We start from the raw sequence: 14,166 nt of genomic DNA, 5'->3' as shown, positions 1-14,166 counted from the left end.
CATGTAAGCATAATGATGAGAAACATACACATCATAAGTCAACTTGTCCATAGGAAATCTGACCCTATTAGACATGCATGGTCCTGAATCACTGCCACGTGTCCTTGCAATTTGTTTTCTAACACCTAGGGTCCTGACTGCTGGTATACCAAGCTCCTCATCAAGACTCTGATCTGAACCATCAAAATCTGCATCAATGTGTGAGGAACCTGCGGACACACTAGTCATACATGGGGGCTCACCTACCTTCTCTTTTCCTTTGTGAGAGACATGTGGTGCACTTTGCGGTGTAGCCTACGTGCGTAATCTGCCACTCCATGGCCTGTCAATAGAACCACTAGAAGAGGACTCTCTTGGTCCACTTAAAGTATGTGACTCTTGCTTCCCACTTGAAGCATCCACAGGCTCTTTTACATCAGCCCCAATATTGTCCTTTACATCATTGTACTAGCCCGCCATCTCATCAAAGACAACATCCCTGCTTACACACAATTCATGAGTACCAGGATTGTAACACTTGTACCCTTTTTTCTCATTTGATTAACCCACAAAAATATATTTTTCAGCCTTGGGATCTAGCTTTGTGCGCAACTCATTCGGAATGTGCACATACGCAATGCACCCAACACTTTTAAATGTGACAAATCTGGTTTCTTGCCACTGTACTTTTCCTCAGCAGTAACTCCGTGCACAGCAGCATTAGGAGTCTTGTTCATAATGTAAACACTTGTATTTACTGCCTCAGCCCAAAAATGATGAGGCATATTCTTTTCATCCATCAAGGCTCTTGCCACCTCTGCAATATGTATGTTCTTCCGCTCAGCAACTCCATTTTTTTGTGGAGGGTATCGACATGAGAACTGCTTGCGTATACCATTTTTTTGCAAAAAAATTAGAAAACTCTTTCGAGAAGTATTCTCCCCCTCCATCTGATCTTAGTGTCTTTACCCATTCACATGTTTCCTTTTCAACCGAAGCTTTGAAGATTTTGAAATGATCAAATACTTTGCTATTCTGCTTCATAAAATAGACCCACACTTTTTTAGTATATTCATCAATGAACAACACATAATACTTGCTTCCATGAATGATGGCAGTCTTTGTTGGGCCCCATAAATCTGTATGTACCACCTCAAGTGGCCTCTTACATACATTACGTTCTTGTGGAAAGGAATTACGTGACTACTTACCATATTGACATGCCTCGCATCTTTATGCATGTCATCAACCTTAAACTTTGGCAAACCTGCAACAATCTGTTTTGATTGCATAGAGCGCAATCGCTGCTCATTTACATGACCAATGCGTATATGCCATATATCTACATTGGTCACAACACCTGCACCTTGTGCAAACATAGCAGCTTTTACTGCAGGCATATTCACATCCAAAGTAAACATCCTGCCAACACGTCTTCCTTCTGTAATCAACTTGCGGTCATTCTTAGAGTCTTCCACATAGCAACCATCTAGATTAAAGCGGACCTTCAATCCTTGTTCTATCATTTGCCCAACTGAAACAAGATTCTTTGTAATATTTGGAACATGAAGCACATCAGCCAAGTACTTCATTTTACCATCTTGCACTTGCAAGGGAACTTTTCCAACATGTGCAATAGGATGAGCTAAATCATAACCTGTTTCTACATAACCTGGTCCATCTAGTTGCTTCATCTCTTTGAACCACTCATCATGGGATGTCATGTGGTTAGAAGCACCTGAATCCACATACCATACACTATCATTGGCATGTACATCTGCAATCATATCATTGGCATGTAAATCTCTTGTCATAGCATTTACCATATGTTGCATAACAAATAACTACTCGGATTGATCATCATCATTGTTGTTCCTGTTTGTTGCAGCATAATTGTTTTGCTGCCTTCTCCCTCTACCTCTGTTATTTGGCCTCCTTCGTGTTGTTGGACATTCATTTGAGTAGTGACCCCGCTCACCACATGTCCAACATTCAACATTAGATGCATTATTTTGATCTCTGTTTGCATTCTGATTTCCACCTCTCCCCCTGCCTCTATAATTTTTTCTTCCTCTTCTACGACCTTAACTCTGATTTTGCTGCCAATTCTGATATTGACCGTTGTGACCACCACCTATGCCACAACCTCTGCCTCTGTCTCTATTTGAATAGAAGGCTTGCTGATCAGAACTAATATTGCTTTGAGAACAGGATGCACCAAGACCAAGACACAAATTAACATGGTTGTCAATTTTGTAAAGTCAGGAACATCTGCTCTAGTATTCATAGAGGACTTGAAGTTTCTGTATTCTATTCCAAGCCCTTCTAATGTCGCAGCAACAACATCATTGTCATCAACTATGACACCAATAGATCCAAGAGAATTTGTTATTGTCTTGATCTTTGAGGCATATCATTGATAGACATGTTGCCTCACTTCACTGTATTTAGCTCTGTTTTGAGCTGCAACTTCCTGATCTGGTATGGTCTTCATTGAGCTTTTCTAAGCTCTTCCATGCTATGGCAGGAGAGGGTGCACTCTCTAAGTAACCCATCATACTATCTGAGACACTCATAGATATCCAATACATGACTTTGCTTTTGCCTTGCTTCCAATCTTTCAAGGCTTTCTTCTCTTCTGGAGTAGCGTTCTCTTCGGGGCACCATGGAGCTTCATCATTTTCACCTTCAATGTAATCCCAATAGCCCTTTCCTTGTAGGAAGTTTGTCATCCGAAACCTCTAGGTAGGGAAATTATTATTGTCCAACTTCTCACTACTAACGATTTGGTTGAACTTGTCTGCCATATTCCTACGCAGCTCCAAAAATATGCAACTTGCACAAAACCTATTGCCTTGCTGTACTGGTACTTGTGATCTACTAAACACTCAACAAGAGTAACCACGGCTCATATACATGTATCCACAATCAGGCATACATGTACCAACTCTATTTGCACACAATTTTGCATGCAAAGATGCAACCTGCACAGAAACCAAAAAACTGCAAATCTGGTCGTCCCTGTTTGATTACCTGTACTAGAACTCTATCTCTTAGATAGAGCCTAAATTGAGCCTAGAGATCAGCGTGTCAGTATAGGGTGTCAGTAGCTCTAACTTGGCTGTGATGCCATTAAAAGAAGGGTATAATAAAAAGGAGAGAAGAGAGAGACCTTCTCTCAATCTACACACAGACACACATAGAGAAGAAGATACACACGGTAGAGAGCTGAACTTTCTTCTTCTATCTACTTCACAAAATGAGTGTGTATTTACATAATGAAAAATTGACTACATAAGTAGTACAACCAAAAGAGAGATGCGGTCGATAATGTGAAACCGCTAAGTAGCTATGCTGGCTAGATAGATATGCCAGCTGTAGAATCCTTGTCGAGGATACGCCATGTCGGTCACCAACCGTGTCGGTGATGTAAATGTGTCCAACGGTCACCAAGGCCTACCAAGAGTGCCAGCTCATGGAGAGCTTCTATGTGGGATCTCACCGCCTAATAAGCCTCCTTATTGAGTTTCCCAAGTTCAACAAGAGGAGATTATGAGGCAAGTATAGGAACTTCTGGATAATGGGATGGTGAGGCCTATCTCCTCTCCCTTTTGTTCACCAGTCCTTTTAGTGCAAAAGAAAGACGGCACATATTGTATGTGTGTTTACTACAGAGCACTAAATAGGATCGCTATCAAAAATAGATTTCATATGTGACGGGTAGAAGATCCGTTTGATAAGCTACAAGGATCTATCTACTTCAATAGGATTGACCTTAAAAGTGACTATCAAATAAGGATAGCCAATAAAGATATTGTAAAGACCACTTTTTGTAGAAGATTTGGTCTTTATAAATATCTTGTCATGCCTTTTGGCTTGACAAATTCTCTAGCCACATTCAATGGCTTAATGGAGAGAAGTTTTAGGGCCTACCACATATTCACTGGAGTATTCTTTGATGATAACATCATCTACTCCAATTCTTTTGAGAAGCATAAGCAACATCTTCAAGTAATCTTTCAAGATTTGAGGGAGAATAAACTTTTTGTTAATCAAAAGAAGAGTGAATTTTTCTTTCAAGAGATTCAATACTTAGATCACATTATCTCTCAAAATGGTATCCGTATGGATCCAACAAAGTTAGAGGTAATAAAAGGATGGCCTAATCCAAGGAATCTACATGAGCTATGAAGCTTTATTGGTATGTGTGCATACTACATATGCTTCATAGAAAAATTCTTGCAAATGGAAGGACCATTACATGACAACAAAAAAGGACGTTAAGTATACATGGACTGCAAAAGAGCAAAATGATCTTAAGAAGCTCAAAGAAAACCTTACCTCTCAACTTGTGCTTACTTTACTGGATCTCTCAAAACCATTTGAGGTCCAATGTGATACTTGTGGAGATTTCCTTGGAGCAGTCTTGATTCAAGAAGAACATGTCATAGCATACGAGATTCAACGACTCAATTCCAATGAGAGAGTGTTGGGCATATAAGAAAAGGAGCTACTAGCTGTTCTACATGCCCTTGACACATGGAAGCACTGTCTTTTGGGGACTCCATTCATCCTACGAACGACTTCATGATGCAAACCAAGATTTCCGATAAACAAATGAGGTGGGAAATTTTTCTTTTGCAATTTAATCATATTGCTCATATTGTTGGTAAGCACAATCAAGTGGTCGATGCACTATCATGACTACCAAGAGTAAATCCAGTGTCTAGATAGAAACTCACAACAATAATCTATATTCTATGATAGATGAGTATGCTATTGATTGTGATTTCGAGGATATAATTTCAGCCCTTGCCTTAAAGAAGAAACAAGAACCATTCACCTTGCAGGATAATTATCTTCTCCATGGCAATAGGCTATGCATTACTAACTCCCTTTGTGAAAAAGTAATGTATGAATCCCATGCTCCTTCCTATGTGGGTCGTAGAGGGTTTCAACCTACTCTTTGAGGAGTAGAGATGTATTTCTATTGGCCTACCATGAAAGTAGACATACAAGAGTATGTTTCAAAATGCGTGGTATGCCAAAAGACCAAGTATGATAGAGCAAAGAAACCTGGATTACTCCAGCCATTGCGAACTCATAATTCACCATGAAAGAGCACAGACATGAATTTTATCTTTGGATTACCCGAGTCTATCCATGGGAATATAAGAATATGGACAATAGGTGATAGGTTTAGCAAACAAGCACACTTTATAACTCTTAAAAAGACTATTAAGGCACATCGAATGGAAACCCTCTTCATGTCCCAGATTTTCAAACACCATGGCTTGCCAACATCCATAGTGTTAGATAGAGATCCTAGAATGACCAATACTTTTTGAAAGGATCTCTTTAAAAATCTAGGAACAAGGTTAAATTTATTTTTGGCCTATCATCCACAAACGGATGGCCAAAGTTAAATAGCTAACCTTAAGAATCTATATCTATTCAAGACCTATGTTACACAAGTAGATCAACACTCAAAATGGGAGAAGTATACCCCTTGTAGAGTATGCGCACGATAACATTGTCCATACTACTACAGGGAAGGCACCTTTTGAGATCATTAAGGGAAGACATAAAAGTCCCTTGCTATTGAGGTACATGGGAAAATCTTTGCTCTGCTAATGAGTAGAGCCAAGACCTACAAGAATCTTTTCAAAAGATTAAGGAGGATATATCCATCTCACAACAAAGGCAAAAAGTTGATGCTAACAATCACAGAAGAGCCTTAACTTTCAAGGAAAATGATTGGGTCCTACTCAAACTTCCCAAGGCTCGATTTAGAAAATCTACGGTGGGCAAAAATCCTATGGGCCACCAAAAGTATTAGGCTAAGCTAGCAAAAAGATACTATGGTCCTTTTCAAATATTAAAACCAATTAACAAAATGGCCCTATCAACTAAAGTTTCCCAATCATTGCCTCATACATGTGCAATTCTTTTCATGTGAGCTTACTCAAGCCTTACAAAGGAGAGCCACCAAGAGAACCAATAAGTGAGGAACCACCCAAGATCGAAGATCAAGAAGAGGTGCTCCAGTCTGAAACTGATCATTTAATGTGGAAAAATGAATAGGAACAAGAGGTAGAATATAGATATGAGATTTTATACTTATCTTAGCATGGGATCAAAGGGAAAGAAAGCTACATATCATTGAGGGTCCCAAAAGGATATGGTATACCAAAGAGCAATGAGTAGATAATGGAGCTAAAAGACCTTAGGGCTAGTTTCACTAAATACCTGCAAAGGGTAGTGTTAAAAGTTCTTAGACCTAGGACATTTGGGTAATTTAGACCAAGCAAGATATATGCTCAAAGCAATGCTTATCAATCTCTCTATCTTCATTATCACTATGCTAGCCTATGCTCTAAGAGCAATTATATGTGAGGAGACTACTTATTTCTTGTAGGGAGACTTCTTCTCTTCATCTTCCTCACTCCCTGCTAGCTCTCTCCACCTTTATAGGTGTTTGAGTCCTTAGGATTGAGGCCGGGGACAAGTTAATGTTTTTGTAATTTATTTACGGGCATAATATTGGTGCATGAAGCTTACCATCTTCATGGCATCAACAAGGTGTCAAGAAACATAAAGCATGTATTATACCAAGTCCCTCTTCAAGGGAGAATCTATAATACAAAATCCTTTTGGAGGGGGTGCCAGCTCCAAGTAAAATTGGTCCTCAGCTATGGTCAATTTCTTTAATTCTCTCTCTCTATTTTGCAAATATTGTTCATGAAAATATTTTGCTAACTAGATATAATGTTTATTTTTCTACCTTCAATCAAGTACTCTCCTTATGTTCATTAAGAATCCTCTTAAAGAAATGCTCACTATTGCTATTTTAATTCCACTACAATCCATGTTATTAGCCATATTCTGTTACATAGCTAATAGAGTAGATATATTGGCTTATAGAAAATATTATTGCCTATTTACTAAAGCACTCAAGAACCAACCAAGGTTGTTTTGTTTGGCATGCAAACATGGACTCATGCTTATGCTTTGTAGTATGTAGTATGTGCATCAAGGTATTGGCTCTTGTTAAGTTGCTCCAACCGCCAACTCATGTCTATATAAATGTGCTTTTTGAAAAATAAAGAAGTAAATTTCCCAGATCTCAAGACGTTTGTGAAGAATATCCCTTGAGTGAATGAATTCAATGCTTGAGGAAAAGCTAAAACAATGTAAAATACAATTCTTTGAGCATGATCCCAACTTGTAGCATCTTCAACAACATCTAGTAAGTCTTGTAAAGGAGGTTTTTTATAATTTGTTCTAGCTATCTGCAGCTATCCTTTTAAGCTTCCTACATTCCAAAAAGGAAAACTATAATTGGTCATACTTTATCTTGACATAGTCCACTGCGTTCACAACTCCACAATGAATAGCTGAAAAGTAAGTTGCCTCTAGTGTTTCATGAGAATCCAATGTTTGGAAGCTTTTGGCTGCATGGATGATTTTACTTGCGTATTCTTTTTTATTAAAGTTTCTATCCACTTTGCTATAGTTTCAAAGAAGCCTACTCCAAGGCATGCTTGTGGCAAGAAAATTATTTGTGTATACTCAAGCTAGAAAATGGGAGGTGCCTCAACTCGAAAGTGATTGTTGAAAGTAGTTCTTGGAATTGTTTGCTTGTTGTTGAATTTGTGATCTTTCTCTGGCTCTGTATATGTCTTTTACTCTATCCATATTTTTTAACATTATATGCTGCGTTTTCAGCACGTTGTCGTCGCATCGTCGTCATCGACATCGTCATCGACATATATGTTTATCAGTAGAATTCATTGCACTTTGCATACCATTACAAGAATTCACCGCACTTTGCTCTTGAGAATTCACAAGACTTGGAGACAAGCAATAACACAAAAAGACTTCATCTATTAAATCTGCTTTCTGCTAAATAGAAAGCTCGGATGTACATATAAGAGGTGCGGATGGTATATTTTTCTCACCAAGCAAAAGCACATGTTTACCATTGGCCATAAAGGATAAGGAGTTGTGTTCATAACTAGTGTGCAATGTGTTTCCTAAACCATGCAGCCACTCCCGTCCTAAAACTACATCGGCACGGTCCATGTTCATAACTTGGAAGTCAAGGGTCATCGTATGATCTTGAACAATAAGCTCAATCCCTTGAACTACCGTGTCCCATACTTCTTTATCATTCCCAAACATCTGCTCCACCACATACTTGTGAGAGCAAGGAGTCTGTGTAAGCTTCAATTTCTTGACTAGCTTATAGTTCAAGAAGTTATGAGTTGCACCATCATCCACTAAAATACGAACACGTTGTCCATTAATAGTGCCATGCATGCAAATCAAACCATGGGGGCCAAAGGTGGGCTGCCACATTGATACAAGCACACAACACTTCTACAGCACAATATTTAGGAGATGAATCTAATGTGAGCCGTTGCACCGTGTGCATGGCCTTTTCTTTGCCTTGCAAAAGAGGACAATCTTTCTTGTTATGTTGGTCCGAAAGACATTTAAAACACAAATTGTTTTTCTTCGCACGCTCAAAATTGGTAGTGCAGAGAGACCCACGTGGAGTATCTTGGGAGTGCTTAGGCTTCTTAGCCTCTTGTGGACATGGAGAGGTAGATTGTCTCTTATTCCCCTTGAAACGTGTGGGAGATCTACCTCCCCATTGGCTCTTAGCCACGTTGCTCTTAGCAAAATTATTCTTAGTATAGGGAACATTTCCTTTCCTCTCTTGGTCATCATCATATCTTTGGGCATGACTGATGGCTTCTTCCAAATCTTTTGGTCTTGATATGAAGACGATAGTCTTTGTCAAGACCCCTATTAAAACCCCGTATCTTTTGGAATTCATCTAGACCTTCTAGTTTTAATATGATTTCCCGATACTTTGGAAGGTACTGTGTGAGAGAGAGGCCAAACATGCGGCATGCATCCCATGCTAGCCAATTCTTATCTTCTTCATTGGAGTCCAAAAACTCTTTGGAGAAAGAAGCGTGAAACACATCCCAAGACGGAGGACGAGCATCTATTGGAAATGTCATCCACCACTTATAGGCCTTGCCTTTAAGAGATAGACTTGTTTTCACAGCCGTCTTTATATCCGGGGTATGTCTCAATTGATGAATATCACTCCATTTGTGTAAGAACGTGTTGACCCCATCCTTGTTGCGATCACGCTCTTCTCCATGAGATTCAGGAATGGTGATATTCTTAAGTAATGCATTACTACCTTCTTCATCTTCTGCATCATTTGTCTCTTGGACTCCTTGAGTCGTGCGAGCTTGCTTCCCTTGAACCGTGCCACTTGTGGCTCCTTGAGTCATCTGTGAATTCATAAATTTCACAAGTAACTCCGTAAGATTGGTAACATTTGCTTTAAGTACAGAGAGTTTGCATTCAAGTAGGCTTTTGCGATTTTCCAAAGTCTTGAAAGCAGCCATACCTACAAGGCCATGATCTCCTAGATCATCGTCATTATGCACATTAGTGTCAGCGCAACCGTGGTGCCCTGATTTTGATCTACGTACTCAAAATCAATCGTATGTGTAGGTGGGATATCCTCACTGGCCATGGTAAACACACACTAATGCAAAGAGAAAAAAAACGACAACTTGTACCTTGTGAAATTGAAGTCTTTGTGTTTTGTATGCTCTACGATTTGCATTGCATGTGAACTTTGCCTTGCGAGAATTTGAGCGCTTCACTTGTCGTTCGATGTAAGAATACCTTTGTTGATTCTTCACAAAAACCAAACGTGTGTGTAGGTGGGATATCCTCACTGGCCATGGTAAACACACACTAATGCAAAGAGAAAAAAAACGACAACTTGTACCTTGTGAAATTGAAGTCTTTGTGTTTTATATGCTCCACGATTTGCATTGCATGTGAACTTTGCCTTGCGAGAATTTGAGCGCTTCACTTGTCGTTCGATGTAAGAACACCTTTGTTGATTCTTCACAAAAACCAAACGTGTGTGTAGGTGGGATATCCTCACTGGCCATGGTAAACACACACTAATGCAAAGAGAAAAAAAACGACAACTTGTACCTTGTGAAATTGAAGTCTTTGTGTTTTATATGCTCCACGATTTGCATTGCATGTGAACTTTGCCTTGCGAGAATTTGAGCGCTTCACTTGTCGTTCGATGTAAGAACACCTTTGTTGATTCTTCACAAAAACCAAACGTGTGTGTAGGTGGGATATCCTCACTGGCCATGGTAAACACACACTAATGCAAAGAGAAAAAAAACGACAACTTGTACCTTGTGAAATTGAAGTCTTTGTGTTTTATATGCTCCACGATTTGCATTGCATGTGAACTTTGCCTTGCGAGAATTTGAGCGCTTCACTTGTCGTTCGATGTAAGAACACCTTTGTTGATTCTTCACAAAAAACCGTCGTTTTTGTGAAAGCTTTTGTTCACTTTGAAGCTACCTCCTTGAGGAAAAAAGAATTTTTGGAGGAAGACGAGAAGTGAAAAGGAAGGGTGAAGCTATTTCCTTGAAGTTTGAAGCTTTCCATTTACTTCTAGTTTTCCTTTCAAAGGAAAGGTGAAGCTATTTCCTTGAAGTTTGAAGCTTTCCCTTTCCTTCTAGTTTTCCTTTCAACACAAGTAGACTATCTTTCCTTGTTACACACAACAAGGGTCAATAGCTTGATGGTAAAGTGTTGGCATCTTACCCTCATGGGGTAGGTTTCAACCTTCCTTCACGCAAGGGTTAAGCGGGCTTTCCTACGTGTGTAGCCAATGATGCCAAACGGAAGCCTTCGGAGCCTCGGTGCCGTCGAGTTGCCGGTCGAGTTTGCCTTGGTCGTTGTGGAGAGCGTAGATAGGGCGGCCGCGGTTGACTGTCGCTATCTGCCCATGCGCTGCACACAAGAAAGCGTGCTTGTCTTCTTTTGCTACACTGCGGAGACGTCGCTATCTGCAGAACGTGGGAGAGAAGCAGAACGTCGCACACACATGCAACCCGTTTTTTGCCTCCTCCCAAAAATAGCTTGGATACCAATGAAAGGGCAGTGGTAATACGTGTGTTAGTTTCCACCCAATCATGCTATCTTATAGCCTCCCCCTAGCATACACATTGTCCGGCCGTGTCTGTGGCCTTGCCCATAGGACTCATGTCCTTACACCATTACCAAGAAAATCCCCACATACACTCAAGAAGTAAAGCTATGGCTATGGTACACAGAAAATCATCATCCTCACTCTCTCCCTCATCTCATGGATATGACAAGAAAGCATGCAGAGAAGAGAGAGCAAGAGTTGCACCAATGCAAGAGAGTTTAAAAGATCCATGAGAGAGGTTGATAAAGGAAGAGAGAGGTTCCAACTTCCTCAACCACCCACCTCCCACGACTCTTTGCTTTCTTGATATTAAAATTTGGAAAGAGTTACAACCTTTTACTAAGGTCAAAAGACCTTTGATATGAAATTATCTAAATATCCTAAAACCCTTCAAAATTTAAGAGATTTTCACACATTTTGGACTTGGCATGTACAAAGTGCAAACCCGCTAAAAATGCCAAGCCAATTTATAACAATTAAAAGTGCCTTGTTTACATACTTTTGCAGCCAATGTGCAAAATTTTAACCGATGTAGACCATAAAAATGTGCGAAAGTGCACAAAATACTGGGCGTCATCATTTCCCCCACACTTGAATGCGAAGTGTCTTCACGAGCAAAGTTAATGAAGAATCCACCATGGAACTTGACTCTGTCAAACACCACTCTAACCGACTTACTCACACTCCCACACCTGACTTTGGAAACTTCTTACTCACTCACTCACTCACAAGCACCACTCAAAACAAGTTCTCTTATTCCAACTCCTCTCACTCACTCGCCTCAATTCTCACACATTCACTCAAACTAACACCCACAAAATGATAGGGTTCCCTCACCAACCAGACACACTAAAACACCCAGCACTCAAATGAGAAATGAATAAAGACACCCACAATGTAGCCCAAAATTTTCCCTGCATAAAGATATCATAGTAAAGGTCACCCTCATAAACAATATCCCGTAGAAGCACTCCACCCAAATAAATAGTGTACGCACATATCACAATTTTGAAGGAATTGAGTTAGCTACACAAAAGAAAATAACAAAAATTAAAGTTTGTTTGAGTTTTTTTTTTTTTAGCCAAGCTTTGACCTTGCGTGTGTGGAGAACTCCTTGGCCATGGAATATCTTGCTGTGGGAAACTATTTCAGTGTAAGGTATTTTTTAGCATGATTGCAATTTGCCAACCATGATGTCCAAAACTTTTATAGTTGTGTAATAAATGGACTGTCATCAACATTAAGGGTGGTTACATTTATGTAATAAAAAAATGATTCTCTGGAAAAAAATGGACACGGTTTGCAACACACATGCTTTTCTTGGAGCATCCATAGTGCTCGCTATTTGTGATGACAGAGCTAGATCTGCACATCTCCTCCATCCCGCTTTTGGAGAGCCACAAGCTTCTCACCACTTCTAAGCTTCGTCTGACTTTTCGCTCATGCCTGCTTCTCTCCTCCATCTTGAATGCATTCGGCTCTGCAAACGGTGTCCGGCATCCAGTGCTCTGCAATGTTCCCCTCACAAAACCCTTCCTCAACATCTGCTTGCTCTTTCTCATTGTTTACCCACAAAACCCCTTCTTGCTCTTTCCCTTCCATCAACTTCTTTCCCCTCTATCAAGATGTTATTCACCTCTTGCTTCCGCTGCTCCTCATCATGGATCTACGAGCAATATTGAGCCCAAGCACGCCATCTTCATCCTTTGCTGTCTTCCGGCAGAACAAATGCTACATAATTTCTTGCAACAAAAATTGCAGAACGACCTTGCGTCTACCTGCCCAATCTCCTCCGTATGAACAACATCTGCACACCCTCGCCATGGCAATTTGACTATGCCCATCTTCTTCTTGTTGCTTCCTTAAGCATTCCCCAGTTGCCCAAACTTCCCTTCTTGTTCTCATAGTAGGCTTTGATCTCTTGGCTTCGGTCTTCATGATTTTCATGACTGCTCCAAATACTCCTCATGAAAGCACGTTCCCATTCAACCATGTGCCTAAAGAACCCCATCCACCTCCTCCATTGAGGCTCACGAATATCAGACCAAAGCAGTCAATTGACCAAGCCGGTGACTTCCATGTTGTAGGCTTCATCAACATCTAGAATTTGCACCCGTTGGAGCATTGAAAACAACCAAAAAAATGCAGCTTACATGGCTAGTTGAACATCGCTCTCACCCATGCTCTCAATGCACCCACAACGAAGAACAAGCAGCACAATATATGCTTGAGGCTTGGTCTCTCACCGTAGAACCTGCCAAAGAGCTTCCAATTACCAAGAAAATCCCCACATACACTCAAGAAGTCAAGCTATGACTATGGCACACAGAAAATCATCATCCTCACTCTCTCCCTCATCTCATGGATATGGCAAGAAAGCATATTCATAGAAGAGAGAGCAAGAGTTGTGCCAATGCAAGAGAGTTTGAAAGATCCGTGATAGAAGTTGATAAAGAAAGAGAGAGATTCCAACTTCCTCAACCACCTACCTCCCACGACTCTCTTGACTTTCTTATATTAACATTTGGAAAGAGTTACAACCTTTGGCTAAGGTTAAAGACCTTTGATTTGAAATTATCTAAATATCCTAAAACCCTTCAAATTCAAAAACTAAAACCATCCCACTCTCCTCAATCGTGCTCTCCCTCCAAGAGGACCCAAGGATTCCCTCCTTTTGGGATGCCTGCAAATAGACGTGCTTGGTCCTCACAAAAATGACACCCTCTCATCCTCACTCTCAAGAAGCTGACAAAGGAGCTCTCACCCTGCCCTCCTCTCATGGAATCCTCTCAGCTTTAAACCCATTTTTTTGTAGAATTTTCTTTAGCATGACATTTATAACATGTAGGAGTTTTTCCCTTGACACCTGCCTTCCACCATTTTATTACTAACATTCTTATGTTTGTTTTATTGGCTATGATGGAAGGTAACATGAGACTCCTCTTGCTAAATCACTTCTATACTCTTCATAATGCACCTTAAAATTTTGAAGGAAGGAGAGGGAGTCCACGTGTCACTCCCTGGTTCATTTCAAAAAACACCTTATAAAACATATAATTTAAAATGCAAAAGTAAAGGGTAAGATTGTAAGAAATGACAGCCTTTGCAAATGTAAGAACAGACAA

At 40.1% G+C, this 14,166-nt stretch overlaps 1 pseudogene; it reads right to left on the bottom strand.

Moving 5' to 3' along the window:
• Positions 1-447: 447 nt before the first annotated feature.
• Positions 448-2,786, bottom strand: LOC147423617 (uncharacterized; annotated as a pseudogene).
• Between the last annotated feature and the right edge of the window lie 11,380 nt (positions 2,787-14,166).

This window comes from Adiantum capillus-veneris, chromosome 26 (genome assembly GCF_014529385.1).
Source record: "Adiantum capillus-veneris isolate H3 chromosome 26, ASM1452938v2, whole genome shotgun sequence".
Taxonomy (NCBI): Eukaryota; Viridiplantae; Streptophyta; class Polypodiopsida; order Polypodiales; family Pteridaceae; genus Adiantum; species Adiantum capillus-veneris.
Note: the sequence above shows the minus strand (reverse complement) of the source record. Positions and strands in the feature narration are given on the sequence as shown.